Genomic DNA, 27113 nt, shown 5'->3' with positions numbered 1-27113 from the left:
AACTCTTTTCTTTCCCCCACTATTTAAAAATTTCCCTATCTCCCTTCTCTCATTCTCCATTTCTCGCGCTAAAAATATGTCTATTTTCTATCTTCTATCCTAACTCAACTCTTCACTTTTTTATCAATCATTAACCCCCAAATTTAATGTATGCACTTGATCTTCACATCTTCCACACAAACAAAACCACCAAAAACTCATTCCCTCCTTTCTTTCCCTATATAATAATCTATCGCATTAAATTTTACCAAATTAATCATATACGCTTTTATTAAAAAAATATCACACCATCAGTTACCTCTAATGTCGTGGGTGATTGGTGTGTGTTGGCGGTAAGGGGGAGAGGTGGCTCCGATAGGATCTCCTCTCCTCCTCCTCCTCCTCCTCCTCCTCCTCCTCCCTCCTCCTCCTCCTCCTCCTCCTCCTCCTCCTCCTCCTCCTCCTCCATAATCAATCGATCTAATCGACCTTTATTCCACCACAGACTGCGTCGCCGACCTTTTCCACTGGATCTTCAGCCACCTCGGCAAGGAAAGCGGCCCGGCCAACATCATCCGTACATCTTGGTCAAGCTTCGGTCGGTCGTGCAGAAGGCGCTGAATATCCACACACACACTTTGCTACACTCTACCACCACAAAACTCTAATCCATAATCCATAATTCTAATTTCAAAAACTCTATAATTCCAAAACTCTAAAATTCTTAAAACCTGAAAATCGCAAATTCTAATATACTAAAGTTCATAAATTCTACATTCCTAAAATTCTAGAAGTATTCTTGAATCCTAAAATTGTGAACTTATGAAATTCTATAATTTAAAATTCCTAAAATTCGAATACTAACATTCTTATAACCTAAAAATCTCAAATTCTATTTTTTTCCAATTCTGGACATTTTAATTCTAACTTTCCAAAATTTTAAATTCAAAATGCAAAAATATCAAAATTTCTGAAATTCCAAACACTGAAACTTTCAAAACCAAAAAATCTATAATTCTAGAAAACTATTGATTTTGAACTTTGAAGTTATTAATTCTAACATTTAAAGTTTTTTAATTAAAAAATCTCAAATTTCAAAATTTCAAGGCATTGAATTTTTTAAAAATAAACATCCGAAAACTTTACAATTCTGAAGTTTCTTAATTTTAAGATTTGAATTCTTTACTTCCAAAAATTCTTTGATTCCAAAACACTGAAATTTTCTAAACCTAAACCAAAATTCTAAAATTCTGAAGTTTATAAATTTTTTATTCAAATATTTTAAAGTTTTAAAATTTTGAATTCTTACCTTCCAAAATTTGAAATTCTTAGATTATAAATTTCTAAAATTCGATAATACTAACATTTTTTTAAACAACACAAACACAATCAACAAATCTTAAAACACTGAAATTTTCTAATCCTGAAAATCTTTAATTCTAGAACTTTGAAGTTTTTTAATTCAAGAATTCTAAAATTTCTTTAATTTTCAAATCTATACTTTCAAAATTTTATATTCAAATATTCTAAGTTCCAAATATTCTAAAACAAAAACTAAAATTTCAAAACCTAAAAATCTTAAACTCTAGAATTAGAAAGTTTTTAAATTTTTTATAAAAAAATCTACAGTTCTGACATTTCTATTATTAAAAAATTCCAAAATTCTGAAATTTTGATATTTCAAAATTCTAAAACTCTAACACTCCAAAATTTTAAATTTCTGAAAATCTAAAATTCTGAAATTTCAAAATTCTGTAATTAGTAAATTGTAAAATTTTGAAATTATAAAATTGTAAAATTCTGAAATTCTAACATGCTAAAATTTAAAAATTCTTAAATTCTAAAATTATAAACTATTATTTTTGAAGTTTATAATTTTAGAATTTCAGAATATTAATTCAAAAATTATAAAATCCTGAAATTATAAATTTTTAGTTTTTGAAATTCTGAAACAGTCGACATTCGTGCATTTGCACTGATTCTGAAATAATAAACTTAAAAAATATATAGTTCAAAAATTCTAAAATCCTGAAATTTTGAAATGCTGACATTTTAAAATTCTGATATTCTAAAATTGTTAATTTCTGAAATTTTAAAATTGTAAAACTGAAATTCTAAGATTCTAAAATTTCAAATTCTCAAATTCAAAACTTATAAACTTCAAAATTATATGATTCTTAAATTCTGAAATTCTAAAATTATGAATTTCTGAAACTCTAAAATAGTAAAATTCTGAATTATAAAATACCACAATTCTAAAATACCACGATTCTAAAAATTTACAATTTTAAAATTCTTAAATTCTAAAATTGTAAATTTCAATTATTCAAAAATTTTAAAATTCTCGAATTTTAAAATTATAAAACTCAAGAAATATATAATTCTAAAACTCTAAAATTCTAAACTTCTAAAATTCTAAAATAGTAAAATTCTAAAATACCACAATTCAAAAATTTTAAAATACTGAAATCCTAAAATTGTTAAATTCAAACATTCTAAAATTTTCAAATTCTCAAATTCAATATTAGAAATATTCTAAAATTCTAAAATTCTAAAAATCTAAAATTCTAAAATTCTAAAATTCAAAAATTTTAAAATTCTAAAATACATAAAATTCGAAAATTCGAAAAATCGAAAATTCGAAAATTCGAAAATTCGAAAATTCTAAAATTCTAAAATTCTAAAATTCTAAAATTCTAAAATTCTAAAATTCTAAAATTCTAAAATTCTAAAATTCTAAAATTCTAAAATTCTAAAATTCTAAAATTCTAAAATTCTAAAATTCTAAAATTCTAAAATTCGAAAATTCGAAAATTCGAAAATTCGAAAATTCGAAAATTATAAAATTATAAAATTCTAAAATTCTAAAATTCTAAAATTCTAAAATTCTAAAATTCTAAAATTCTAAAATTATAAAATTATAAAATTCTAAAATTCTAAAATTCTAAAATTCTAAAATTCTAAAATTCTAAAATTCTAAAATTCTAAAATTCTAAAATTCTAAAATTCTAAAATTCTAAAATTCTAAAATTCTAAAATTCTAAAATTCTAAAATTCTAAAATTCTAAAATTCTAAAATTCTAAAATTCTAAAATTCTAAAATTCTGAAATTCTAAAATTCTTAAATTCTTAAATTCTAAAATTCTAAAATTCTAAAATTCTAAAATTCTAAAATTCTAAAATTCTAAAATTCTAAAATTCTAAAATTCTAAAATTCTAAAATTCTAAAATTCTAAAATTCTAAAATTCTAAAATTCTAAAATTCTAAAATTCTAAAATTCTAAAATTCTAAAATTCTAAAATTCTAAAATTCTAAAATTCTAAAATTCTAAAATTCTAAAATTCTAAAATTCTAAAATTCTAAAATTCTAAAATTCTAAAATTCTAAAATTCTAAAATTCTAAAATTCTAAAATTCTAAAATTCTAAAATTCTAAAATTCTAAAATTCTAAAATTCTAAAATTCTAAAATTCTAAAATTCTAAAATACTAAAATACTAAAATACTAAAATTCTAAAATTCTAAAATTCTAAAATACTAAAATTCTAAAATACTAAAATTCGAAATTCGAAAATTCGAAAATTGGAAAATCCTAACATTCTTAAATTCAAAAATTCGAAAATTCTTGAATTCTAAAATTCTAAAATTCTAAAATTCTAAAATTTCAAAATTTAAAGAATCTTAAATTCCTAAATTCATACATTCCTAAATTCCTAAATTACTAAATTCCTAAAATCCTAAATTCCTAAATTACTACATTCCTTAATTCCTTAATTCCTAAATTCCTAAATTCCTAAATTCCTAAATTCCTAAATTGCTAAATTCCTAAATTCCTAAATTCCTAAATTCCCAAATTCCCAAATTCTTAAATTCTTAAATTCTCAAATTCACAAATTCCCAAATTCACAAGTTCCCAAATTCCCAAATTCCCAAATTCTTAAATTCCCAAATTGCCAAATTAACAAATTCCCCAATTCCCAAATTCTCAAATTCTTTAATTCTCAAATTCCCAAATTCTAAAATTCCCATATTCCCAAATTCTTAAATTCCCAAATAACCAAATTCTAAAATTCCCAAATTCCCAAATACCCGAATTCCCAAACTCCCAAATTCCCGAATTCCCAAATTCCTAAATTCCTAAATTCTCAAATTCCCAAATTCACAAATTCCCAAAATTCCCAAATTCTTAAATTCCCATATTACCAAATTCCCGAATTCCCAAATTTTACAAATTCACTAATTTCCAAATTCAAAAATTCCCAAATTCTCAAATTCCCAAATTCTTTAATTCCCAAATTCACAAATTCCCAAATTCACAAGTTCCCAAATTCTTAAATTCCCATATTCTTTAATTCCCAAATTCTCAAATTCCCAAATTCTTAAATTCCCATATTCCCAAATTCTTAAATTCCCAAATAACCAAATTCTAAAATTCCCAAATTCCCAAATACCCGAATTCCCAAACTCCCAAATTCCCGAATTCTCAAATTCCCAAATTCCCAAATTCTTTAATTCCCAAATTCTCAAATTCCCAAATTCTTAAATTCCCATATTCCCAAATTCTTAAATTCCCAAATAACCATATTCTAAAATTCCCAAATTCCCAAATACCCGAATTCCCAAACTCCCAAATTCCCGAATTCCCAAATTCCTAAATTCCTAAATTTTCAAATTCCCAAATTCACAAATTCCCAAATTCTTAAATTCCCAAATTCCTTAATTCCTAAATTCCTAAATTCCCATATTCCCAAATTCTTAAATTCCCAAATTCACAAATTCCCAAATTCACAAGTTCCCAAATTCCCAAATTCTTAAATTCCCAAATTAACAAATTCCCAAATTCCCAAATTCCCAAATTCTTTAATTCCCAAATTCCCAAATTCTTAAATTCCCATATTCCCAAATTCTTAAATTCCCAAATAACCAAATTCTAAAATTCCCAAATTCCCAAATACCCGAATTCCCAAACTCCCAAATTCCCGAATTCCCAAATTCCTAAATTCCTAAATTCCTAAATTCCTAAATTCCCAAATTCTCAAATTCCCAAATTCACAAATTCCCAAATTCTTAAATTCCCAAATTCCTCAATTCCTAAATTCCTAAATTCCCAAATTCCCAAATTCTCAAATTCCTAAATTCCCAAATTCTTTAATTCCCAAATTCCCAAAATCCCAAATTCCCAAATTCCTAAATTCCTAAATTCTCAAATTCCCAAATTCCCAAATTCCCAAGTTCCCAAATTCCTAAATTCCTAAATTCCTAAATTCTCAAATTCCTAAATTCCTAAATTCCTAAATTCCTAAATTCCTAAATTCCTAAATTCCTAAATTCCTAAATTCCTATATTCTTAAATTCCGAAATTCCCAAATTCTTAAATTCCCAAGTTCCCAAATTCCCAAATTCTCAAATTCCCAAATTCCCAAATTCACAAATTAACAAATTCTTAAATTCTCAAATTCCTAAATTCTCAAATTACCAAATTCACAAATTGTATTCCAATATTCCAAACACACACACACACACACTCACACAAAGATTAATTTTATAATTAATGATGTATTTTTTGCCTCAATAAATAAAAAAAAACGAATCAACTGTTTTACTGAACCAAAAGAAATATCCAACGGTCAATTCAAAAACCAAAACCAACGGTCAATTCAAAAACCGATTAAACCGTTCGGGATGGCTGCGTGCTTTTTGTTTTGCCAGGCGTCACCAACCGTGACGACTCAAAATCGACAACATTGTTCTCGATTTTGTTGCAAATGTTACCGGACGACTGGTCGACAACATTCTGAAACGAATTTCAGAACGAATCGAGAACAATGTTGTCGATTTCCCGGACAGGATTTCTATCCGTGTAGTAAAAAACCGTTATACATGTACGTACATGAAGAAAAGCAACTGTTTCCGATTCTGACCTATTCAGGGCATAATAGTTATCCGGTTCTTTTGTATTCTCGGAAGAAAGATTTTCATTAAATTTGAAACAGTTTTCGTAATGACGAAATGATGATTTTTCAAAATTATCAGCTTCGAAAGTGATCTTTTAAAAAGCCAAGGGGTATTACAGAGAGGTACTCTGATTTGAAATACACTTGTAAATTATGTTTCAACAAAAATCCTAAAAAAATACGCATTTTTAACGATCTTAATTGAAAACAATACCAACATTTGTGTTTTTTATGATTTTTTTTCATTGGTCTTGTTCTTGGAGAGTATTTTAAAGTATTCAAAATTCAACAGTAATTTAATGTATTTTTTGTTAAAAAACTTGGTGAAGATTATTTTTGCCTTCCTCACCTCACTGAGGCAAGGCTATAAAATCACTCGAAAAATGAACTTCTTAAATACACCTCCTAGATATACCTTCACGTATACCTATCGACTCAGAATCAAATTCTGAACAAATGTCTGTGGGGATGTGTGTAGACATGATTTTTTTTCCACACGATTATCTCAGAACTGGCTGAACCGATTTTGGCCGGATCCGCCTTATTCTGTTCGTTCTGAAGTCCCCTAAGACCCTATTAAATTTTATTCTGTTTAGTGAAGTACTTTTAAAGTTATGCCATGAAAAAGTTTTTTTGTAGCTACAAAAAAGGGTGATTTTTGCATAACCTCAAAGGCCGGGTCTTTTTGCTTACGCGCGAGAGTCGCGCAGCATGCGTAGGGATTTTGGTCTGACCACGCGGGGGATTGGCAGCCACACCCCCTTGTTTGCGTATCGCCCGGTTGCCACATTGCTTAAGCAGTGTCTGCGTCTCTTCTGGAAAAAGTCTGTATTAATTATGTTGCTGAATACATCATTTTGTCTCGACAAAGATTCACACGAACTTTTTACTGAAATATACAACTCATAAGACATTGTTTACTAAGACTCGGGGGACAGCATGCAATTCCATCGTGCACTTAATGTTGGCATATCAGCGCCTTTAAATTCAATTACTGCCCCCCCCCCCCCTTTTCTCCTTTATTTTGGAGAGTTGATAAAAAAAGAATTGAAAATTGATGTTCTGGTAAAAACAATAATTATAAAAAAATCAAATGAAAAAAACTATGAATTAAATAAAAAAAAAATAAAAAAAAACTCTTAAAATAATTTGTAAATACTACCTAAAATACAACATGAATGTGAGGAAGGCACCAACCACCTTAAGGTGGATTAAGTAACGTTTTTAAGTTCTAACTTCTAACTGATTAGTTATCTTTGTATGACTTTACAGTTTTTATTTTATTTTTTTTGTCCATTCAGTCCTTTTCTATCTCCGATATCAATGTTAAGGATATAAAATCTCGTGAAAACCATGTATTTGAAAAAAAATATTACATTGTACGGTATTTAGATTTTTACAACTCAATTCTTCTACAGAGTTATAAAGTTTGAAAATAATCATTTCTAGAGTTTTTGCCTTCCTCACCTCAATGAGGAAAGGCTATAAAATCACTCGAAAAATGAACTTCTTTATTAGACCTCGTAGACCCACCTTCACGTATACCTATCGACTCAGAATCAAATTCTGAACAAATGTCTGTGCGTGTGTCTGGATGTGAGTCCGTGCACCGAAAAATATGCACTCGATTATCTCCGGACTGGCTGAACCGATTTTGACCGTTTTGGTCTCATTCGATCCGTCTTGGGGTCCCACAAGACCCTAGTTAATATTATGAAGTTTATAAAAGTACTTCAAAAGTTATGCTAAAAAACGATTTCGAATAAAATCCGGAAGATTGTAAAAAGGGTGGTTTTTGCAAGAAAATCCGTCATGCTATACATTTTTAGAAAGGTATTTAGAATACCTTTCCAACGAGCCCAAAACGTTAAAGATCTGAAACCCCTATCAAAGTTATAAGCACTTAAGTGTTATTTATGCACTTTTTGGAGGCCGGATCTCAAATATTTTGATGAAAACGTTGTCCGGATCTATCATGCGACCTGTCTTTGTATAGGTAATCAAAAGACCTTTCCAATGAGCCCAAAACGTTCAAGATCTGACAACCCTATAAAAAGTTATAAGCGCTTAAGTGTTATTTATACACTTTTTTAGGCCAGAACTCAGATATTTTGATAAAAATAAGTCTTATTTATACTCTTTTTTGAGGCTCTGTAGTGTATTAACTTTATGAATGTAAGGAAGGCACCATCCACCTAAAGGTGGATTAAGCAACGTTTTTTTTATAGGTTTCATAAACATATGAAACACAATAGCTTATATCGTCGCCGTCGTGCTAACTTGTCGTTGACCTTCACGGATCCCCAAAATTCGATTTCAATCCTGAGATATTCAATGAAAACCAAAAAAGCTCCGAAAATTTTTGTCACTCTACATATAAAAGAAGTTTCAATCCTGTCGTGCTATCTTGTCACTCCCTGAAAATTGATGTAAGTGCGACAAAGGGCAAAGGAATTTCAGGTCAGAATGCGTTTGACGTACGTACAAGTTAGACTACCGTAAACATTTGTAATTATAACTCGGGACTCCAGCAACCAACTTCAATGGTCAGCCAACCAAATGGAATGGTCAGCCAAACAAAACGTGTTTGTTATTGTTTACATTGCGTGCTTTCGTTTTTGTTTATTCAAGATCAAACATTAAAACGCGTTTTTCTCGGAACGTCAAAATGGCGGGTGCGACATGATAGCACGACGACGTCGATATGACCTTTTCAAAAAAAAAAAAAAAAAAAACTCTACATTTCTTTGCCTGCACTCTTCTGACCTTTAACAGCTTTGAAGGACATGAATTAAATTTTCATTATTCAGATTCTTTGTATAAAAAGCTGTCGATTAATATAAAACAGTTTTAGCATGCATTTTTACCAATAATGTAATGCTGTTGCCTCATGAGTTGATGGCTTTGCGCTCTCTTGTACTAAACTTGCTGGGATTCCTACACTGAAATTAAAATAATGTGACAAATTCCTAAATTTAAGGAATTTTGCCTCTTTTCTTCATTTAATAATTGGGTTTATTGGATTATTAAATAAGGAAAGGAAGCAAAATTCCTAGAATTTAGGAATTTGTTATTTTTTTCTTATTTCAGTGTTTCTAGTTAGCATAAGAGAGCACAGAGGCATCGAAGTGTCAAAACTTCACCACTCGCACCACAACTCAGCATTACTGTGCTGCGGGCGTGAGGTGATAAAACTGCCAGACACACATAAAGATAGAAAGTGACAAGACCAGATGAGGGCCCATTCACAACTACCACCACCACCACGGTCTCTTTAGAAAGCGAAAACGGCCAAGGTTCGAATCCGGAACAAGTTCTTCGTCTCCGGAGCGGCGGAGTTGGGTTGGCAAACGGCAAGTGTTGCGTGTTCGCGCATATCCGAAGGATTTGCGGTTTGCCAACGTGCATGCGAAATAAAAATAAACATAAAATTTAATATTAAGAGAGCAACGAAAAAATGCACACGTCCACGGTAAGTTCACCCCCGTCATCTCCGGGCCAGATTCGCAAAGTTTCCGGATCAACTCACATACACGGAATTGCAGCGTCGCGACGCGAGAAGAAAGTCAGATTAATCAAATGTTGCTGAGAGTGCGCGCGGCGCGCAAGCTAAGGTGACGTGTGCGTGCCAATGTGACGTTTGCCTCCCCCCTGCCCTCCTCCTTCTTTTATTATTGTTGTGATTATTGATGTGTGTCTGGGTGTAACGTATAATCAAGCGGGAACCACAAAGGTTCCCATCGTATGAATGAAAAAGGGCTGAAGAATGCTGATGATGGGATGCAATAAATTGAGGTGTTCCGGATCACAGGGCACGGGGGAATTTAGCGCGGAACAAGCTGTACCGTAAAGCGCGTTGGAAGCAAGTTCCAGACCATATAATTGAGTGGATGCGCGAGTGTGTCGAAGGTCAGTTCAAACTACGAAAGGAAATGGCTTGAGAGTGATTTTCAATCGATTTTGGTGCAAAACCTTGGGTTTATGGGTTAAATCATTGCGGTTGAACTGTAACTTGAATTTGACTTAAAAAAAAAACATAAAAATGCGATTCTTCGGATAATTGATACTTCAGAAAATCGATGTTTCAGGTAATGAGTCTAGAGTCTAAACTGTAGACTGTAATTGTACTGTAGAATCCCTTTTCAATTAAAAATGGATTAAAATAGAAAACCACAGTTGAAAGAGTTGATTTAAAAGTAGCAGTTGATTAACACAGTTTTTTCTGCTCTCGCTTAATTGATTGACATTTACTGAACTTATTTCATCCAATGATTGTATCTGAGAAGCAATTAGAATTAGTTTTAAAAATACAAAATACACTTTCTTACGCTGTTTTTTTTTTTAGAATTTTGGGGGATTTTGAACCTTCCAGTGTTTATTTTTATTTCAAAAAACTTTATTTTACCACAAAAACAAACTCTGTTGAATAAAAATGTTGAGCCCAAGCAAATTTTGTTAGGACTTCTACCAAATTTCGATACAAAATTACCCATAAACTTGAATTTTTACCAAATTTATTTTAAGAAAAACATGTATTACTTGTTTAATTTTTTTTACAATCGTATAAATAACAAATTTGTTTGTTAATAAATCGGCCAACTTTACATATTTTATCAATTCTATTTTTGATTTTTAATATTTTTCATAGCCCTTTTTCGTCTGATGACTTTTCCTGAATTTCGCCGTGAAATTTAAACATTGGATTTTGAGTTATAACGAATTGCAATGAATATAAATACATAATAATAGCGTTTAGCTGAAAAAAGTTAAAATATTGAGAGAAAAAAAAAATATTTCTTTGTTTTGGAAAGGACAATTTGGGAATACAATCCAAAAGTTTCGTTTAATTTATATAATTAAAAATTTTTTTTGTTGGTCTATGCTTGACAAATTGTTTGAAAATTGAAATCAAATTAAATAAATGTTTAAAACCAAAAACAATAATATTTTCAAAAATGGTGCAAAATTTAACGCTGATAACATAAATTCGCACAAGTCTCTTGCATAATCCCCGGCAGTCATTGCATAAATTCCGACTTCCTAAATCACTGCCACCATATCGAAGCCGACCTCCCAGTATTATGCCATAATCGCCACCACCGCCGTCCGGTTGAACCCCATATCGGGGCGCGGCCCCTCCTGGGGTCCGAAATTAGTATTCAAAAGCGGCGACCACGTATGGTTAGTGTGTCAGGCCTCAAAAAAAAAAGTGTGCCACCTCAAGGAAGCCACCCGGCGATGGCCCGCCAGTTTTTCGCATCTTCACCTCGACTTAATCGCCTTTCGGTTTTTGTTTTGATCCATGCTTCTTTCTGCCAGAGGTCGGATATTTGTGCCAGGTTGCAAAATCTTTTTTCCTGACTTTGAATATAATCTGACTTAATCCCTTGCTTGACAACTTTGTTGCATAATTTTACTCAAAGCTTTCTCCCTCCCCAATAACGATTTCTGTGGTCCGGAAAACCACGAATACTCGCGTAACCGTCGCCTCCGGCGACATCGGTTCTGGCAACATCGATGACGACCTGGCCGCAATAAAAACAACCAGTAGTGTGCAGATAAATGATCGATTTATGGCCGCGTCTTGGGGCCCCGTTCCCACCAAGATGTCATCCAGCCAACCGTAAAGCATCGGAGTAAATTATAATCGCTCCATCTAGTGAAAGCTTAATCATCGTAAAACGCTTATCTTTATACCGATCTCGGAAGAAGGTGGTGGCGGTCACCATCGGGTTAGGTCGTTTGTCAGACGAGGGCGCTAAGTCGGTCGTAAATTCTGGCCCTAATTAGTAGCAATACTGAGTTATTTGATGACTTGGTTATGTAAATGTACGCCCGTGTACAAAGTGTCAATCGGGTGGCCAGCTTGATGAGCACACATGGATACGGATCGTAACCTGGTCGGAAGTGCAATTACGTGGGTTCGTCGCTTAATGCTGTTGATGTCTTTTGTGATGAAAGTCAGGAAGTTAGGTGGAGGTTATGTTTGCTTACTCATTTAAATTATGCAATTACATACAACATTTTAAATGTGGGTTAATAATCAACATTTTTTTAATTCAAATGATATTTTTGCTCCTACCAAAACTCCCAAGCTCGAGAAAAAGTGGGAGTTTCCATATAAATTTGCTAAGAAAATTGAACAAGCTTTCCTCCAACAACAAACATTGAACTTTTCAGCACGTAATCAATAACAGGTCTAACGACGATTCCATTTCCCAACTCCAGCAGCACACTAACCCCATCGAGCCGATTATGCTTCCCAAATAAGGTTGGCAGAAATCGAAAGTGCACTCCATTCCCCCCTATTTGGGGCTGGTTTGATTTGCTGGTATGCCATTGCGAGCATTGCTTTCTTCTTCGCTATCATTAAATTGAGCCACATTGCGTGACTTACTTCGTCGCCATCTCCGCCACCAACTTGGTATTGCCACCCATGTCGAGGCACGTGAATTAGTCGCTTTGTTTTGAATTTTGAAGAGCGGAATCGAATCAAATTGGTGTTAATTCGACAATGAATGGGCTCGATTACGGCGGAATTTAGCAGTGCATGGACCTTTTTTGATGGGGTGTTGAAAAGTTTGATTAAAGATATTTATTTTCGGCTTCACACCTGTTTGTTATTCAATCAGTATGAATCCTTTGAACAATAAAATTAAATAACATTATTTTTAACTTTTATGTGCTCTTGCTCAGGGTGGCCAATCAGATCAGACTTTTGGTCAAAATCAAACAGAAAATTTTTGTATTTTCGGTTCAGTAAGAAAACATAAGCAATCACCATATGAAAATAATTTCAAAAGCTTTTCAAAACATCAAATTTTAAGGCTAATTTAAAAATCAAGCCTACAGTTTTATCTGGAAAAGGTGAAAAAATCGTGTAAAAATATGTTTTTATCAAAGGAAAATTAATTAGTTGAGTTTTTAATAAATAAATTAAAATGTAGCATTACTACTGCTTTTAAAAACTGTCAAGGGGATACCTGATTCAAAAAGTTTGCAAGTACTTGAATAATTTATATTTCAAACTATTTAGCTAACAATTCTATGTTCCCAATCTCAAGTTGGAGTTCTTTTTCCAAACATATATTAAATTTGATTTTATATGCCTTTTAACTCAAATAGTTTAAGTTAGTAAAAGAAATTTGAATCAAATTGAGCACTTTGAATTGATTTGAAAATTTTACAAAAAAGAAGAGCACACAAGTGTAAAGCCTCTTTAATTCAATAAAAAAACAATTATAAGTAGAAAATTTTTTTTTTGAAGAGTGCTTGCAATACCCGAGTTTTTGGCGAAAATCCGCATATTCCCGATATTTTTGTGGATTTTGACAAATTGCTGACTTTCTTTTTTTTTTTCAAGACTTGAGAAGCTGCTGTAGCTTATGGGTCAGTGGTGGGATATCGAAATATCTATCTTTTAAAATTATAAATACAATAAAAGCATAATTTTGTTTACCTCTCAATTATTGTTTTGTTAACATATTTTTTTTTTTGAAAATGGAATTCATGTTTTTTAAACAAAACAATATAATAAATTTGCTTAACTAATCATCTTGTTGAAACTGTAAGATATTTATTTAATTTATTTTCACAACAAGCAATAAAACTTGATTATACGCAAAAAGTGGTTTATTGAACTAATTTTGCTCAAAGAATTTCAATATGCGCCAATCGAACTATCGGTTCAGTGTTTCTGGCTTCAGGACAAATAAATAAATTTTAAATTGTTTATATTGAACATGAAAATATAAATCCCTTAAGGCAGGGGTGACCAAAGTATGGCCCGCGGGCCAAACGTGGCCCGCGAAGTGATTTTTTGTGGCCCGTGGACCAATTTTGAATGATCATGTAAAATGGCCCGTTGATTGAAAATAAACCGTGATTTTATACTTCTCAAAATCAAGGTTTATTTTTGACATTTTATGTTATATTATATTTTTGTTAATATAAAACTGATAATTTATCCATATTTTGATTCCCATTTAACGACACAAATATAATTTTCAAAAATCTTTCTAATTGAAACAATTTCACACGTTACAATATGAATAAAATAAGTAAATATCAAAATTTTCAACAAACATTTTTGGAAATGTATATGAAACGTTCAATTTTGACTGAAGTAAAAAAGTGTAATTATGGCAAAAATATAAGTATTACATATTAATTTAGAAGTCTAAATGACCCTTTTTATGGACTGAGCCTTTAACTTATTAAGCACTTAGAAATCTTCCATCTCGGGATCTGAACTAATGACAGTTGGATAACGAATCTACCATCTCATTCAGGCAGACAAAATGTCAAAATCAGAGGAATAAGACTGTTGCAAATATTTTTCAAAGCTTTTTTCAACCCACTCTTCCCCGGCTCGAAAAATCGGAGACAAAAAAATACTTTTTCAGACTTACAAATTTTAATTGAAAATAAAGTGCAATCAGCTGAAATCAATTTAAAATTCATACCTCTGCGTTTATATTCATTTTGAGCGTGTTCGGTTTATTCAAAAATAATTAGAAATCTAGAGAATTTTTTTTCGCTTAAATTTTTATTTTCGTCCAATCTTACACTTTTTCAAAATAATACACTTTCTTTTTTTTTTTTGTCGTTGCAAAGTTGAAATAGTGTTCGAAATTACAATACTCTTTTTTAACCTCCTTTCGCCAGAGTCAAGGGACAAAAACTTGTTTTTTTTTTATATTTGCATCGACCTTATTGTTGAAAAATAATTTTCCAACTATTTTTAATTTGTTGCATGCATGTAAAGATAAAATTGCACCTTGCATAAATTGTTCAAACTTCATGTCACTAGTTTAAAGATTTTAAGTTTCAATGAAAATACAAAGTTATACTAAAAACATTCTGTCTTTTATTTTTTAATAACAAAAATGTTCAAAAAACAACAGAAATTTCTTTAAACTTCAATTATAAGATGTAGGTAGTTTGTTGTCTTTAAATTAAAATGAAGCTATTTATTTTTTTAAATAACCATTTTTATACATTTGGCCCGCAAGCTCATTTCCAGAGTTTTTTTTTGAAAAGGACCAATAAACTATTTTCTTTCATATGTTTATAGGACCTAATAAAAAAAAACTCTAGATTTGAGCTTCAAATTTGGCCCGGAATCCAAAAACTTTGAGCACCCCTGCCTTAAGGGGTTACATACATGTAAATCGTCAAAAATGTCCGAGGTTGGTGTGAGCACACATTTAAACTTTTTTATAATCTTTTTGCAGGAAATTTAAATGTACATTTTCATCTATTAACAAAATAAATATGAAGACATTTGGATGTACCATTGCCGAGATATAGCTATTTTAATTAAGCAGTTTCAAAAAACGGGTGCCTCGATATCTCAACACTGCTTTCACCAAATCAGCTTAAATTTTTAGTGAAGATTCGTTAAACCGGTCCTGTGTGCATGACAAATGCCGATTTTCAAAAACTTTATTTAAAAAAAATATAAATATTTTTATGTTTTTCATATAAAAAACGTCATTTTTTGATTTTTGTGTTTTTTAAAAAAGCAGTAGTTCAAAATCGAGTTTCGTCATGCACACGGGATATGTCTTGGGAGTCTTCACCCCAAATTTCAGCCAATTTGGTCCATCCCATCTCGAGATATCGTGGCACCCGTAAATCAACTCGGTGTTTAGAGAAAAACGTTTCGCAAAGTTTGACAGTTCGCTTTGCGCATAGCAAAATTGTGAACTTATATCGTCTCTTACTCATTTCAGTCATGAAATATCTTCGTGAAACTTTCAGGAGTGATTGAAAATCATCTTTTTAGTAAGTTTAGTGAATTTTCTGAAATATGATATTTTGTGATTTTCTACATGTATGTAACCCCTTAAACGAATGAAGTCTAAAAAAACAAATATTTTTTTACGTATTTATGAAATATCCGTAAAATATCAATTTTGTTCTATTTTGCAAATAGTATAGGAAATTTCAAAGTCTTGAATAAGTTAAAAATCAGCAACTTAAAATGTTGAATGTAAAATGGTATTTAAAAAGCAAAAATAAGCTATAACACAACATTTCATGAATTATTAAATCGTTTTCATGTTAAAATGTTTTTGATTAGTTTTAAAGAAGTACAATTTGCGAAACATTAAGGCCTTATCAGAACCCCTCTGTAGAAACGTAAATAAGCATGAAATTATGTTTCTTAAAATATTGCCACAATAATAAATTTGTCGTGCTATGCCTCACACGAAAGACTATTTGGAATGTTAGCATCGATAATCATATTCTATTTGTGTACCATTCAATTGATACCCATTAAATCTTACTACAGAGAATGGCCCAAACAAAACGACAAGCTTTTAAATTTGTAGATTGTAGACACTTATTTATTACTCTTAGCTTTAAGAAAACACTAATTACAAAAGTCAACTCGGTCTTTACCTGGTCCCAGTACCAAATAGAACTTAATAAAAAAAAAAATGCAATTTTGCAATATGCAATAGTTAAATCCACCCAAAAGCAACAAATTAAGCATGATGTGGAGCAGATATTTTTTTATTTAACAGAAAACAGTATTTAACCATGGTTTAAATGGAGTCTATACCAATGAAATATTCCGGTAAGAATAAAACAAACTATTCCAAATATGTAGGACTTTAAAGAATGCATACTTTTTCATGATAATTCATGTTACCAAGCCATTAAATTATTATTTGCGCCAATTTGCACCGGTTAATTTCCACCACAGATTGCCCAAAAATTCTCCGTCAGGTGTCATAAATTTTAGCACCCACAACGGTTCCCATTTATTACCTCCATCGCTTGGTCTTAGAACACACTGTCGCACACACTCTTCCCTGACTAAAACTAAACAATTGCCACTAACTGACAGTGGCAAAATAAGTAACTGTTACTTCCTCCTCTTTCGCGTACAACGCAAGAGGTTAAGCACTTTTTCCCGTGGAGGGGAAATTCCACGCCAAATTCCGTCTCCATTGGCAGCGGCGCAACCAACCAACGAACGCTTCCAGGCCATGTTTCCGCACCGTCGCCGTGCCGGAATTTCGAACGCGAACGAAAAAAAACCGCTACCAGTTTTGAATTTTTAATTAAATAGCGCGCGCTTCCAGAGTGGGATTGTTATAAGTGGCCAACTCCCGGGGAAGGTAAGGAGGAATGCTGGGAGTACTGCTCCAATCAACAACAATAACATCAGCACAGTTGGCCGCAACGCAACGACGCAAGTGCCAACTTTCTTGACGTGGTCAACAACAGGCACACGAGGCCGATATCTCCTCTGCCGGATGACTCTTTGCCGATGTTGAATGACACGGAAAGAGTTCATGTTTCATGGAAACATTTTTTGGATAATATGAATATAATGTGATTGATTCTGAAGCAAGATAATAGTATGTTATGCTTAGCAAAAAAAAAAAAAAGGGAATCACACTTAGGATCAATGTAACTAAAATAATCATTTTGAAATCAATTGATCAATCAATTTGAAAAAAATATCAAGAAGTTTTTTTCAGTTTTTTTCAAGTGCTTGAAAAATGTTCGCCGAAGACAGTAACGTCATGATTCGAATTCCCGGACGCTTCGAAACCCGGACACCTCATCTTGTTTTATCAATTGTTTGGATATAAGTTCGCATCATAAATGTCAAAACTGTGTTATTTAATGAATTCTAACATCAACTTTCATTTAAAAATTGTTTGAACGCTGTAGTTAGAGCCAAAACAATTATATAAAATAAAATTATAAGTTTACCAAAAATTTGAAACATTTCACTGAAATATTTCATAGGCGTCCGATGCACCAGGAAGCCAAAGCAGAAATTTATGGTTTTGATTTCCTTAAATTCTAACAAATTCTTATATAAAATATCGATTGTTTTGATGTTAACAGCATGTTCATAAGCAAAATCGAGTGTCCGGAATTCGAAGCAAAAGTTTCCGGATTTCTAATCAGCTTTTATCAGTGTCCGGGATTCGAAGCACAACAAGTCATTTAAATTTTAAAATTATGATTTGCTAGTAGAAACATATTTTTCACGCATTCTCTTAAAACTGACTGTTTATACTTTATCCTGATGTTACTTTTACATTTGCAACTTGTTGCATGATTTTTTTTGCCAGCTATAACAAATATGATATGCTACACGGATAGAAATCCTGTAAGCAAATCCGGTAGCTCTGTGTTGTTGAATTCGACAATTTCCAAAATCGTCAACATTTTTCTCGATTTCGCTGCAAATGTTTTCAGAATCGATAACATTGTTGATCAAAATCGAGAAAAATGTTGACGATTTTGGAAACATTTCCATATTGATAATTCAACAACACAGAGTTACCGGATTTGCTTACAGGATTTCTATCCGTGTACTAACTGTCCGGATTTCGAATCATGACGTTATCAACGTTCTAGTGATCCTGCACTGAAGCGAATTTTAAAAAGATTTACAAAAAGTTATTGGTTAATATTCACTCTCTCCTGCGAAATGAAAAGTTCGCAAAAGATGTCGAACAAATTAAACCTTATTCCAAACCTTTTTGGAAACTTTCAAAGGTTCTCAAAAAAACCTAAAAAAACAATCCCATCTTTAAAAGATTGTGATAATATTTTACTTGCTCAGCAGTTTGAGAGTGCTCATAATTTCAACTTAAATGTTTTGAGTCCTATTGAAGATCAAATTTCAATAGGATTTAAGAATATTGCTGAACAAGATTTTTTTTTTAATTGACGATTTAATACGGATCAAATCTAACAATTTCTAAATATGAATGCCCCTGGTGAGGACGGTATTTTTTACATATTAGTTAAAAAAAAATACCAGAAGCAACTTTAAGTAGCTTGGTAAACAAATTCAACAAATGTTTTAATTTGGCATGATTTTCCAGCAGTTGGACAAATGACAAATAAAATAAGATTAAGCCACACAGGGAGGGGTTTGTAAATTACAAATATAAAACCCACGAGGTTATGGCTTTAATGTTTGAAAAAATCTAAACTTTTTACAGCATTTTTTTCTACAATCGCAAAAAAAAAATCAAATACTTCAAGTGTTTAATATTTAAATCACTAACCACTTATGTTAAATGCAATATAAAACCTCGTTGAATATTTGCTCAGTTATCTTTTAAATTGCAAATACTCACAGTTTTATTTCATGCAAATCTATTTAACCAAACTACTCTTGTTTAATATCTAGAAATCTATCTTGGCTAACATTTCCTTTAAAAAATTAAAAGAGTCAACTATTCTTTTTTTTTATTTTAAAAAATACTCACAAAAATAATGTTTGGAAACTCAATTTTTAAAGGTTTTGACAATAGTAAAAATGGTGCAAAAGCATTAACAAATTTATGTAAATAATTTCCTAACAAAATTGAAGATTCCAAATTTAAATTATTTTCAAATACTTTTCATGTTTCATGGAAAACTAGAACAAACAAAAATCGAAAAAAAATCTCTTACAAAAAAACTTGAACCCAGCTCATGATAATCTCAATTCCTAAAACAAAATCTTCAAAATAGCTTAGGAACATTTTCAAGAACTGCTCTTTTTTTTAGAGAATTCAAAGACTCGCAAAAATCAATAAAATACTAATAATAGAAAAGTGGTAATATTCGAAAAAAAAAATGCTAATTTTTTTTATTTATTGCTTTTGAAATAAATTTTAAATAAAGTATGCAGTTTACAAAGACAATTTTTGGTATTGATATAAGAACAAAATTACATTTTAAGCTTTTGCCCTTTGGCTTAGCTAATTTGAATAAATTAAACAAAATAGGATTTGGATTGCAGCTATCCAACAGAACGTAGGAAAAACACTACTATTGACTACAAGCAATCGCATTCTGTTTTTGAAAATACTTTTTAAAACTGATTTCGATAATCTCGTCACCAATTATGCCTATTTTAAACTTCAGTAGAACGTAGAATGTGCCTTTTTGCATTCATAAGCATCTCACAATACCACTTTTTCCGATATCACAAACATACGTTTTCGGTGACACAAAAATACACTTCTTTCCGTGCACTGTACGTGAATGATACGGAGAGAGGGAGGTGGGATGTGGAACATAATGTTTTCATCACCGTTCCCGAAGATATGCCACTGCTGGCTGCTGCTGGTCTGAATTCTTCGCGAACCATTTCGCCGTGGCCTTTACATCACTCTTGGTCCCAAAGATTCACCCAGTCAGTGTCTTCACCGATTGCTCCATTCCACCAGCATCATCATGATCATCAGCCTGCTCCGGCGATGGACCCCCTGATTATAACGGTTTGTTTTGGTTCGATTTCACTTGGTCACTTGGCTGATGTGTGGCCACACTGGGGCAACCTGGCGACAATTGCGCGCTCGAAACAGTCCAGCAAGTCGTGCTACGACAAAGTGACACAGATCTTCACAGAGGTTTCGCGAAACTTACCTTAAAAATAGTAAAAACACAGTTTCTGGAACGTAGAATAACCTTCCTTCGGGGCTTCTTCCCTCCTCACAAAAAAACAATCACACTAGTGGGGTATCAAATCACACACGCGCACTGCTGATGTTCTTCTTCTTCTTCTTTATTGTTTAAACAGTAACACTACAGCAGAGAGGTCCGCACAGGTCTCTGGGGAGGTTTCCGCGTGTGCAACACACGATCAGTTCACTTCGGCAGTTGGGGATATGACTGAGTGGAAAAACGTTCTGGTATCGGTTTATAGCTGGCCTAAATGTGGCCAACGACGACGACGACGACGACGACGGAGACTGCTGCTGAACTCGACGCTCAATTGAGGGACCCCCTTTGGATACGACGGCGACAGTCAACGGGCGCGCGCGCGAAACAATGACCGACGATCGCGACGACGAAAAGTGAGCAGAGCGCGCGCGAGCTGGTTTAGACCTCTAGCGTGGAGAAGCTATGAGCTGAGAGCGGGAGAGTTGGCAAAACTTGATCAGCGGCGGCTACGATGAGAGAGGATTTTCCACGAGAGTGGGTTAAAAGAGCTTTCGCGAAGGCGAACAGTGATGGTTGAAAGAGTAGGAATTGCTGAAACAAGCTAGTTTAATCTTTGTTAATTGAAGAATAAACCCTGATCACTATTGATTTTGAAAAAACTCCCACTTATTTTTATCAAGCAATCTTGAAGCCACTCAAAAATATTTGTTGTGAAAAATTAGTTTATCTCAGTGCAGTATTACCTAATTAGCCCTAAATTGTTTAACTCGGAATATCACGGAAACTATTCGTCCGATTTTAAATGGGAAGAAATAAAGCTATTGTGGATTTTTTGCTATTTTCATTAAAAATAATTTCAAAATTCAAAATTTTGTGCATTTTTTAAAATTTTGTATGGCATTTTCGAGTTTACTCCAAAAAAATATATAAAGAGAAAATCTTATCACCAGTACCAGAATTTAGGAAAATCCTTAACTCTCACATGAAAGATTACATGAGAGCAATTCCAGCCCAAAACAGGAATTTTTCTGGTACTTTTTTATCGACCCTCTCCGATTTCAATGAAACTTTGTAGACATGTTATCCTACGCTTATATAAGCCTTTTTTGTGTATATGGAGCCAGTTCCACTCGATAATGACATTTGAGAAGGGCTTAAGTGTTTTAAATATTTTTGTAATTCGGAATTTAAAAATTTCTGTATCTCAAAGCCGTTGCATCATATCAAAAAGTGGTCAGAGACAAACTTGTAGGAAATTTGACGGGCTTTTCGAAAAAAATACACTGAAAGAAAAAAACACTCTACTTTTACGAGATTTTTCGATTTTTAAGTTTAAAAGTCAAATTTGAGGGGGAGCCCACGATTTTTTTTCGTTCAAAATTTTTGTGAAAATAGCCTAAAATGTTACAAAAAGACTCAAAAAAATTCCGGATGGAGCAACACACCTAAAAAAATACAAAAATCATTTACTGAAACTGTTTTTTTGAAAAGTGCTCTAAACACCAAAATTTTCAAAAACCGAACACGAGAGTCGATTCTCCAGACAATTTTACATAAAAGTCTCCATATTGACTACTGTCCTAAGTCCAATCCTTGTGAAGTTACAGCGGTTTTAAAAATAAAAATGTTGAAAAAATAGGTTTTTTTATGGTTTTTTGCAATTTCTATATGACAGACTTGATTTTTCAGTCTCAAAAATATTTTTACCGGAAAGCTCGTCCAATTTCCTATAAGATTGTCTTTGACCACTTTTCAAAATAACTGATTTTTTTGATGATTTAAGCTAATTTACTATCCAGGTTACTATACTACACTGAAAAAATATTATGTTTTCAGTTATGAGCAATGTAATTAGCTTATATCTGTAAGCCCATATATCCAATTGAAACAGTTAAACCTCGCATAGTGCGCAGGCGTTACGCTTTGTAATTCTTCGATTACTCTAAAACGACATAATATTTTTGCAATCTTTTAGAAGCTAATTGTAGATTGGAACAAGACGAAATTGTAAATTGACGAAATACAAACCGTAACGCCTGCGCACTATGCGAGGTTCAACTGTAGTCGATAAAATTCAGCACAGTTGAACCTCGCATAGTGCGCAGGCGTTACGCTTTGTATTTCGTCAACTTCTTAAACATGACGTTATATTTTTGCAATCTTTTTAAAGAAATTTGTTCGTCTTGTTTCAATCTAGAATAAGCTTCTAAAAGTTTGCAAAAATATTATGTCGTTTAAGAGTAATCGAAGAATTACAAAGCGTAACGCCTGCGCACTATGCGAGGTTTAACTGTTCACAGTATTTGACTATGACATTTATCGAAGCTGGGATCTTGTCCACTTTTAAGGAAAATTCAGTTAAAAATGTGAACAACATAGGAAAGCCGTGTAAGCAACTTTTATTTTAATTAACTTTCATTATTATATTGTTATGAGTTTTATGGGGATATTACATTTTTTAAATTTTGTGTTTCATTATATTTTGTACCAATCCTATTAATAGTCTTCTAAATTGACTCCAGAAATTAAAAAAAATATCCACTAGGTGCCAAGAAAAAAATGATTTTTTTTGAAAATCGTAAGAGCTCTGGAATTTTGAGCAAAATCGGTGTAAGCGTTAAGGGTCGCTTTTTAATAAAGTTTTAATTTTTTATTTTATTTAATTTATTTTTTAAAGTTTTTATCGATGAAGTTTGTATGGGGAAATTCGAAAAAATATATAAGGGAAAGGAAAAATTTCAAAATTCCGCCAAAAGATGGCGTTAAATATGTCGGATCATTGTCAAGGGACCATCCACAAACCACGTGGACACTTTTTTGGGATTCTGTAACCCCCCCCCCCCCCCTCGTGGACAATTGTCCATACAAAAAAAAACTTTTTTGTATGGATCGTGGACAATCGCCATACCCCCCCCCCCCCCTAAAGTGTCCACGTGGTTTATGGATGGTCCCCAAGTGTGAGATTCTTATGTAAAATTTTATGATACACAACTTTGTCTAAGATTGCAAAACGATCCGAGTTAACCCTGACGAGTTATTAACGATTTAAAGAAGATGTTTCCATATAAGAAGATTTTTTTTTCACCAACTTCAACGATAAATAGCGACCCTAAACTCTTAACCAATTTCACTAAAAAAAATTCACAGTTACTTATTTTTACCTAAGATCAGGGGATATCTCTGATGTAGATTTTTTTTAATGTCACCTTAGTGTACACGTGGTTTATAGATGTTATACCAAGGGTCATTGAGTTGCTAGCCTTAGGTATGATTCAGCTAAAATTTTATTTTTCAAAAAGAAAATGTAACTAAGCTAATATTACAAAATGAGAATAATTTAAATTATTTTAAATTTCGAAAGTGATCTTGGATTTTCTCACAAAAAATAAAACATTATTGGATGTAAATTGCATTATTGGATTAAATTTGCATTTCAACATTACTTTTGTTAGAAAAACAACCTAAAAATTATTTTAACTTGACAAGTTGCGCTCACCTGTGCCACATGGAGGCTTGAAATTTGGGCTAAAGGCCTCAATTTTGATACTCTTTCAGGCATTCTCGAATAATTTTTAATCTGAGCAACTCGAACAAAATCATATAAAAATGAGGTAAAACTTGTAAAATTGATACATATTTCGAAGCCTCTATGTTTTCTGTATGTGAGCTACTCAAATTCGTATTTAGCTTGAGTGGAAAAGCCAAATATTTTTTTTATTTGGACAAAGTGTGATCCAAACATTAAAATGCAGTGATGATCGATTTTTAGCTTAAAATTAACGAACCAGGAAAAAAAATTCCACATTGAATTTCTGGTTTTATTTTTTGTTGGATGTGAGAATTAATGTAGTCAAAGCTTTGGCTCTCCAGCATACCAAGCTCTCTTCAACACCACATTTTCAACCCCCTCCCACGAGAGAGCGAGAGCACGATCGAATCCCACACGCGAGCGGGGGTTGCACATATCGGAACCCCTTGCAGTTTGTTCAAACAACCAAAAAGCTCCAACATCGTCTGAAACAACACTAAAAAACATTTTTGTTTTGGTTCTCCTCCACCATCGCCAGGAAAATAAAACATCGATAAAATATGCAATATTATGTTTTGTCGGCAGTCGACTTCCGAGGCTATGCCCTTCTGCGGTGTTAATTTGTTTTTCGGATTAATCGAACATCAATTAATTAAACGCTTTTATGAGGAAGACACTCACGAGAGGGCGATAAAAGTGGATTTACGTCAGCTGGAACTAATCGGGTAACATTGCGAAAGAATTTGGTTAAAATGCAATCGTTTAGATTGCTGAAAAACATCAGCAAGGTTAATAGTCGATTGATTTGTGTAGTGTAGTGCAGTTCCCTAACTTTTTGCAAAAATAAAATAAAACTCATTTTCATTTTTATACAATTGAAAATTGATCAAGCTAACCAAATCTAAGATGTTCAATTTAATAACTCATCTCATCGTTTAGTTGGTTGAATTTTGCACAATTACATAATAAACAATTGAAAAATTACAGTAATTCCAAATAGCGTTAATCGCGAGCCGTTCACCGTAATTGCAGCACAATTTTCAGCCCGACACCAACTAAACACCACAATAATTCACCCATTGTAACTGATTCGATAATAATCGAGACATTAATTCATTAGCCAAATAATGACTTAAACTCTTGGCAAAAACAACAATAGCTGAGATTGTGAGACTTGTGGGGAGGCTGCAAAAGCCCAACCACCAAAGAGGCTATTTTTAAAAACCAAGTCGCCACCTACACCACTAATACACCAGTCAGTCTGTCGGCATAATTATGCCATGTTTTGTTTGTTTTTTTCTCGAAGTTTTCCTCAAAACCATGTACCATGAGCGAATAAATTGAAAACCCAATTTGCAAAACGACCGTACAAGTGACTGGAGGGAGGGGGAGGGTCCCCTCGCTGAAATGTAGTGTATAATAGCTCAAGTTAAGTCTCTCACTTCTTGGGTGATGACGGCGGTGACGACGAAGACGACAAAAGCTTCTACTGTGGCCAACAATGGGTAATAAGCTTCTGAGTTAAGATCATTGATGTAACAGTTTTCACTTTCTTGGGTCGTGCGCGTTAATAAGGCCACAGCATACGGTGCTTAAAACGACTACTCAGCAGCAGCATAGAAGTGTCGGCAAGTGGATGATGATTGCGATGTTGGGTTGGAGTTGTTGATGGTGCCACTTTTTGGGGGCAGACAAAGTGGCACGGTTGTAACGTTACAGCTTGGGGTTAATTTGCTTTGCAATTTGGGGTGTGGAATGTTCTTGAAGATCTGGCCTTATAAGCAAATTTTGGAGAACTAACAGTGAGCGCTTGTTGTAGGAGGGTTTATTTATTGGTTGTAAGCATTGTTTGAAGGGACCATCCATTAAGCACGTGGACATATTTTTTAAATTAATTTTTTTTCCAGGATGTTAGTGTTTGGTCATAACTCTTTTATAAAAAGATATCCATAATTTTAATATATTTTAAAAACCACTATTTTTTTAAAATAAATGTAACTTAAGCAAACAAATTTTCATCAATTTTGAAAAGGGACCATCCACAAACCACGTGGACACTTTTTTGGAAATCTCAACCCCCCCCCCATCGTGGACAATTTCCATACAAATAAAATCTTTTTTGTATGGAGCGTGGACAATCGCCAAACCCCCCCCCCCCCTCAGGTGTCCACGTGGTTTATGGATGGTCCCAAATCTGAATCATATCCAAAAATAAAAATGAATTAATATGGGGCGAGGTTTTAATTTCCGCCTTATCCTCCTGGAGCTTTTCATTCAATGTTTGTCCCGTTTAATATAAGTGCTCAGTCTGCTAAGACTGATTGTTTTTATTTGTGCAATTTTGTCAATTTCCAAGCTTAATGAACATGATTTATTCTCCACTAACTCACCTAAAAACGGAAAAAGTTTCCCCGACCTCTCTTTGATTTTTATGAAACTTTCATGAAGATTTGGTCTTCATAGACGAATCCGAGTTTTTCTTTTTTTGATAATTCATCATAGAGGGGTATTTCGATCCCTACAACTTTTCTGCATTTTTTAACTAAGACACAAATTTGGTATCAAAATTTAAAGTCCGCTTCTGGACATACTCAAAATAAAACATAAAAACGTACCGTTCATAAAATAAGTTACAAATAGTTTCAAAACCGCTTCGATTTCCCACTATTCAACTGAAGAAAAAATCGAAAGATATGTCATTTTATGGAAAATTTCATTTGACTTTAAAACCAATTACACAGAAAAAATAAATTTAAATTTTGGCAATTTTACCTAAAAAGATGCGTAAAATGTGAACCTGGAGAAAATTCACCAGAAACTAAAGAAAATTCACCAGTTCCTGATGGAATATTACACATTTTTCCCTGATTGAATATATTTTTCTGTGTAGTCACAGGGTAAATTTCTTTGTTTAGAACAGCAAACTAAATTAAAATTTCAAGTTTTGATATTTTGCAGGGTTATTTTTGAGTGCAAAAATGTTATACAAACATGTAAAGCTGACAACAACAAAATAAAAATATGTGCATAAGTAGTTATGCATTTATCACAAATTATCATAATTTAAAGAAAAGTTTTTTTTTTGAACAGATGATGTTTATGCCAGTTTTTGACAAGTTTCTCGAAATTTTCACCTTTAAAACTAAATCGTATGCATTCGAAAAGATGGCTTTGCAAGAAATTATCAAATTTTGCATAAGATTTAAACGAGCTTTAAATTACTGTTCG

The 27113-nt window shown here is 32.5% G+C and overlaps 1 protein-coding gene across 1 annotated transcript in view; it reads right to left on the bottom strand.

The window, feature by feature from the left end:
- Positions 1-20698, bottom strand: part of LOC120420134 (uncharacterized) — a 47952-nt gene extending 27254 nt beyond the window's left edge. Inside the window, exon 1 of the mRNA XM_039583086.2 lies at positions 20339-20698. The gene's annotated coding sequence lies outside the window, so the exon portion shown is untranslated. The remainder of the gene's footprint in view (positions 1-20338) is intronic.
- Positions 20699-27113: the final 6415 nt, after the last annotated feature.

This window comes from Culex pipiens, chromosome 2 (assembly GCF_016801865.2).
Source record: "Culex pipiens pallens isolate TS chromosome 2, TS_CPP_V2, whole genome shotgun sequence".
Taxonomy (NCBI): domain Eukaryota; kingdom Metazoa; phylum Arthropoda; class Insecta; order Diptera; family Culicidae; genus Culex; species Culex pipiens.
The sequence above is the reverse complement of the archived record's forward strand: the minus strand, read 5'-3'. Positions and strand labels throughout refer to the sequence as shown.